The sequence below is a fragment of the Malus domestica genome, chromosome 15 (assembly GCF_042453785.1).
Source record: "Malus domestica chromosome 15, GDT2T_hap1".
Taxonomy (NCBI): Eukaryota; Viridiplantae; Streptophyta; class Magnoliopsida; order Rosales; family Rosaceae; genus Malus; species Malus domestica.
In genome coordinates, this window is record NC_091675.1 from 33,071,802 (window position 1) to 33,078,449 (window position 6,648).

At 35.1% G+C, this 6,648-nt stretch overlaps 1 long non-coding RNA gene across 1 annotated transcript; it reads left to right on the forward strand.

Annotated features, from left to right (window-relative positions):
- Positions 1-469: 469 nt before the first annotated feature.
- LOC114821284 (uncharacterized) lies at positions 470-1,756 on the forward strand. Its single transcript, XR_003768727.2, has 2 exons — positions 470-1,070; positions 1,338-1,756. It is a non-coding gene; the product is annotated as an uncharacterized lncRNA (long non-coding RNA).
- The last annotated feature ends 4,892 nt before the right edge of the window (positions 1,757-6,648 follow it).

Below are 6,648 nucleotides of genomic sequence, written 5' to 3' on the forward strand. Positions count from 1 at the left end.
CTATCTTAAAATCTCAAAAAGACAAGAAATATTATTTTGGAAAATGAGAAGAACTGTACATTTCATATTCTAAAAGTTAAAGGGTTTTGATTCGGATTTACATTTAGGAATCATTTTGTGTACATAATCGTTATTTTAGCCAGATATAAATTGGCCCGGTAGATAATACTTTTCTCTTTAATTTAACTAAACCAATTCCTTCCGATTAATATAATTTAAAATAGTATTATTGTTCATAATAAAAATAAATAAACTTCTTAAAAAATAAGGACAACAACATGGTATTCCTGATTCATTCTTTTAAGCTAAACACATCTAACTTTATAAACTCCATCGTTGGAGAGCATATACGATACGACCGTGACACATGAGAGTTTCATCCAGCTGAGTTCTAATAGCAGTCAAACGTCATTCATTAAATGTTTATTGTAACTAGTAATATCTAAGCCTCCTTTCTTTTTGCTTTTCTACCACTGCCCTAACTTGTATGTACTGCAAGCACTCCTACTCACTTCCCAGCTGCAGATAAAACCAGTTAGACTTCATACAACACTTACTACCTTGTTTTGCTTTTTCGTATTGTTCCTTTCACTATTCTGCCTCCCCTCTGCACCTCTTTCTCTCTCTCTCTCTCTCTCTCTCATTGTGGTCAGTCAGAACCCCCATAACCGACCACCCCCCCCCCCCCCCCCAATTTATTCACTTCCTGTTCCTTCCTTTTATCCACTCCATCACAAATTTAACCAAAACCTCTCTCTCTCTCTCTCTCTCTCTCTCTCTCGCTTATTGCCTTTGAAGTACTTTCAGAGAAATTGGCAAGTGGGATTTCAATATCTTTTTTGTAAACTTATTATCCTTGAAGGGTTGTGTTTAATTTAATCTGGGGGATGACTGCATGGTGACATGATATGCACATCATATGTATATATATTTTCACTACCATGAAAAACTCATTTTATCTTCATTTGAAGGCCACCAGAGCCATTGTCCTTGTGCATTTTCTTCTCTCTTCAATTCCAGCCTTTTGTTTTACTGCTCATCTGCCTCAGCCTCTCACTCCTCCTCTTCGGGTAAGCACAAACATTTACCCTTCAATTAATTTAGGCCCGTTGATAACCATTGCATTTTTGTTTTTTGCCTTTCTGAAAACTGAAAATCGAAAATTGAAAAATGAAACTCAAATTTTGAAAAATCACATAAATAGTTTTCGATGTTTAAAAAACTGAAAACAAAATGGTTATTAAACAGTGTCTTAATTTTCATTTTTATTTATGATCAAATTGAAACAAAACTAAGGTTATAATTAGTTAATTAATGTTTTGCTAAAAATTGTGCAGGGCATGTTATTTGAGGAGAAAACCAGGCTGGGTTCAGAACCACCAAGCTGCCACAACAAGTGCAATTATTGCCACCCATGCGTGGCGGTTCAAGTGGCCACCATTTCCAGCCACGAGCGGCGGGTCGAACCAGGCATGACCCGAACCATCCCCATGATGTTCTTTGACCCATCTCATCCAGGTACCAACAAGTACTCGAATTACAAGCCTCTGGATTGGAAATGTCACTGTGGCGATCACTTGTTCAACCCCTAGATTTAATTCAAACTTCCAATGAATTAATTGGAAATTTTATCGTCGAAATTAGAGGAGATGGGTTCTTGTCTTTTGATATTCTTTACTTTAGTTTATCTAAACGCTCATAAATATGGGATGTGCTCTTGGATAAAAATAGTGTGATGAATCAGTTTCCTTACCAATTAGGCTATGTTTGATACGAGAAAATGAAATTTTTTTCTTCTGTATTTGGTAATCATGGAAGGAAATATCGACTTTCAGGTTATAATGAGCATTTTCAATTATCAATGAAGGTACGATTGGTCATAAAAAAGCAATTAATGTTTTATGTTAGTTTAAGCGCGAGCAAGGAAATTATATTTACACTAAAGCGCACTGAGAAAACACTGTTCCTAAGCAGTGTAATTACGGCATTGCCCCTGTTTTCTTCTCTGGGACTCTACTCCGCCAAGCAGTACGAACTCACGGTTCCCAACGTCGACTTGGTTCTAGAGGGCGTCCGCCCCTATCTCATGGCTGATGGCGGTAACGTCGATATTGTCTCCGTTGAAGACGGCGTCGTTTCACTCAAGCTGGAAGCTGGGTTTGATTCAAGTCTGTTTTTTTCCTATGAATTATTTTGGGAAATTATAACAATTGGGAAAAATATAGGTAATTGTGTGAATTGCAGTCCAAACCCGAACTAATTTAGTCCTGCATCTACAAATCTATTTGTAATTAGTGGCTGCTAATCAGATGAATTAGGTAAATTATGAATCCTTTAAAATAAAGTTAACATGCTCAATCTCAATTTTGTGTTTGGCCATAATAATTTGTCGTAACAGTAAGATTAATGATTCAATGATCAATGGGGTTGTGTTTAATATTTTTGGAGTTTAAATTAACTCTTTTCTTTTTTGTCTTTCCTTTGCTACATCCTGTGTAAAGTTCAAATGGGTTCTTTAATTTTTTTTATTTTTTTTATTTTTAAGAGTTTTCTTGGGTGAAGTTTGGTTTTTTATGGTGAGTTCTCAACTGGGTTTTGCTTAATTTTCTGTCTCCGAATATAAGTTTTAGATGCTTTTCTTTGTTTTTCTCTAATTTTTAATTTTTTAATTTTTTTTGCTATTTAGTGTGAGAAAATGACTTCAAAATTGGATTTTCCAATGTCTGGGCAAAGGAAAACAGGAAGAGAACACCAATGGTGGTGACGATGGAGAAACCCTTCTTTGCAGTGGAAATTGACGGTCCAAGTGCAGCATTCAGGCCAGTTTATAAGAGCAGTGGTCAAAGTGAAAACTAATGACATGGGGATTTGTTTAATTTTATCAAGTTCTGTACTGGGGGAGGCGGGAGTAAGAGTTTACCCAGCCTGGGACTGGAACTGACCGTGCCTTGCTTGCCACAGTCCTACGAGAAAACTCACCGCTTCCGGAACTGGAGTTATTTGCTTACACCCGGTAGGACATGGTTAATCTTGAGGTAAAACTCCCCCCATTTAACATAGTTTTAAATACTGATTAGTATATCTGTAAATAGGATTGTGAGTATGGTTGTATATATGTAGTAGTAGAATTAGAAACATTGTTGTAATTATGTGTAACTAGAGTTGAAAACCCACGGCATGGCACGGGCTTTTTTGCTTGTGATTGCCTAATGTGGATGGAGTCACTTTCCGCCCTATTTTCCTACAAACCAAACACACCCTTAGTGTGTTGTGTTAGTCCTTGATCTGCAAATTAGGTAGCTGTTTTTCCACCTTCGAATGTTACATTTGCAGTCATCTTCTTAATTTTGTGTCAAATGAGAAAATATATTTTGTTGCTACCCCAATGCAAGAGTCACTCACATATCATTATATACTTTAAAGACATGAACAATCATGTTCTTAGGAAGCTTCTATTCCAGTCAGTTTGTACATCTAGCGGCAGCGATTTTTATGTTTTTTAGTCACCTTTGAAGTGCACAAAACTAAAAAACGGAGTGTTACAATTGAAAAGAAATTGAGAAAAATGATTGTTTGGTAGCACAAATGTTTAACTAACGGCCATCTAAGCAAAAACTAGAAGTTGGAATAGGGCAAAGTAAATAGAAAATGACTAATTGAGAGACAAGTGCAACAAATGAAGTTTCAGGAACGTGTCCGGCTACAATAGTAAATATCACTTAGTGTTACGATTTTTTTTTTTTAATAAATATAGCAATTGTAAAGGTATATCAGATCTGTATATGAAAGATCTAATCGTTGATTTTTTAAATCACTCAATGATGCATATCATAGAAGAAAAGTTGCTCGAGAAAGTGAGACTAAGTGGAGTTTTAATAAGTATTTCAATAAAAGAGCTATGGAATGCTACTAAGCTAAAACTACGGAAAAATTTATTCAAAATATTATGTAGCGTTAAATGATACGAAAATGAATGACTAAGATTAAAAATAAAAAATCTAAATGATTATGAAAATTAATCTAACAATTAAAAACTATGTAGTATTAAATGATTCAATGATATGCAGCATCGAAAACTGTATTCAAAACAATTAAAAGACAAGTTTTCAAACTACAAACTACTGATTTGGCTTGGCTACTGTTATCTACGCAACATTTTCTACTTCTATACATTTTTAGTTGATTTTTGGACATCATATTAAAACTATTAAAGATAATTAAATGACAAAAATTAATAAAAAAAATATGTGTAATGTAAAAAAGAAAGGAAAACTAATGAAAAGAGTTTGAAAACTTTTAGTTTTAACGATAAGATCAAAATAAAGGTAAATTGAATAGTACCATGATTTACTTTTTAGTGTAAAAATATGATTTTTCATTAAAATAAACAGTACCAATAGCTTTTTCGTTAAAGTTCCTAAAAAAAAAAGAGGGTAAATTACATTTTACTCCCTTAGGTTTGGCTTTGATTTCAATTTCTTACAACATCTTTAAAATATACATTTGTGTCACATGGCTAAACATTTAATAAAAAATTTAAAATATTAAAATAATTAACTAAAGAAAGTAAAAAAAATAAAAAATAAAAAAACCCAGAAATCATCTTCCCCGACCCACCCCCTTCTCCCATCCATCATCACCCACCCCAAAATCCCACCCTAGCCACCCCTTTCTCCCATCCATCATCACCCACCCCAAAATCCCACCCAAGCCACCCCTTTCTCCCATCCCCCATCACCCTTCCCAAAAATCCCACCCGAGCCCACCCTTTCCGTCTGTGGGACCTATACCTGACTGGCCGGAGTTTAAACTCGACTCCTCCACCGTTGTCTTCTGCGGCAAAACCATCAACGACGTTGATTTTCCCCAATACCTGAAGTTGGTGCAGAGGGACCCACGAAACAGCCTCTTCCTCTTCAAGACCAACTCCTTTAAACGATCGTAGAGCGTCCGATACCCACTCGGGCGAGCTAGTTGTTGCTGCCTTCGCCGATGGTGGTAAGGCCAACAAGAGCCCGCTTCGACTGGTCAGGTCTAGGTCCTACCTCGTGAGCGCGCTGGTTAAGAAGAAGAGAGATGAGTGCATGAGATTTGGGTTAGGGTTAGAGAGAGAGAAGAAGAAGAGCAAAGGAAGAAGCTTGGATGGAAGCGGTGGGCTCGGGTGGGATTTTTGGGAGGGGTGATGAGGGATGGGAGAAAGGGGTGGCTCGGGTGGGATTTTGGGGTGGGTGATGATGGATGGGAGAAGAAGGTGGGTCGGGGAGACGATTTCTAGGTTTTTTTTTTTTAATTTTTTTTATACTTTTCTTTAGTTAATTATTTTAATATTTTAAAATTTTTATTAAGATTTTAGCCATGTGGCATAAATGTGGCAACCACGTCAGCACAAATGGGAATCCCTTATTTGCCATGTCATCACTTAACGGTTTACTTAACTGATTTTCTAACAGATGTATGAAATTGAAATAAAATTGTACTTGAGGTATAAAAGTGAAATATTTTAAAAAAATTGTAAGGAATTGAAATCGATCCCAAATATAAAAGAGTAAAATATAATTTACCCAAAAAAATACGTAGATAAGACCGCTCTTTATCTTTACCCCCATCTGGTGAGATGCATGGCCCATCACCATATACATGATACATCACTCTCTGATCACCGGTCTTCTCCCGTATCTTTGGTTATTGTAACAATCTCCATCAAACTGACCAAAACGCCTCGGCACTCAACGCGTGATGGCGTACAGTTCCAGGGTTATTTTGGTGATAACGATTTTTTATATAGGAAACTTTAACGAAAAATTTCTAGTACTATTTACTTTAATGAAAAATCATATTTTTACATTAAAAAATCAATTTTGATACTATTCATTTTACCCTTTATTTTGTTCTTACGTTAAAACTCAAAATTTTTAAATATTTTTCATTAGTTTTTTTTTATATTCTTTCTGCCCTAACCTCCAACACCTGCATTATCCGTACTACCCTATAGGCTATAGCTACGCATATGTTTAAAGCCAAGTCTTGTGGTTCGGGAGAAGAAACTTGCAAAGAGTTCACTATTATACGGCTTCAGTATCTAATACTACGTTGTCATATAAAAACAAATATGCAGTTTACCAACCAAAAAATATATATATATATATATATATATATATATGCGCATAACAATGCATTATTAAATAAAAATAGAACATCTTGAATTCTATTCCTAACGTAAATTGCACAATCAAGAAAAACTGAAATTCTTGTATAAATCTTTTCGACTTTCAAAATAAGAAATTGTAAACTTGTTACATATAAATCACTCTTGTTTTCTGTTTCCTAGATTCTAGAGACCAATAATATAGGCTAAAAAAGGCATTGTCTCAGTCAGGTTTCAACAAACGAAACGGGACCAATATTTGCCAAGCAGATTATTATAATTAGGTCAATCAACAAGGGTCAACTGCTCTGTAGAGGGAAAGGTGTCTTTATATAGGAGTAAATTCTCTCCCCTTTTTTTTTTATCTTTTTCTTCTCTCCTCTCATATTTAAACGGTCGCGGTTAAATAACGTTAACATATTATATTAATTTTATATATAAAAAAGAACAAAATAAAGAATGTGAAAGAAATAGAGAAAAGGAGATAGAAAGAAGAAGGAAGA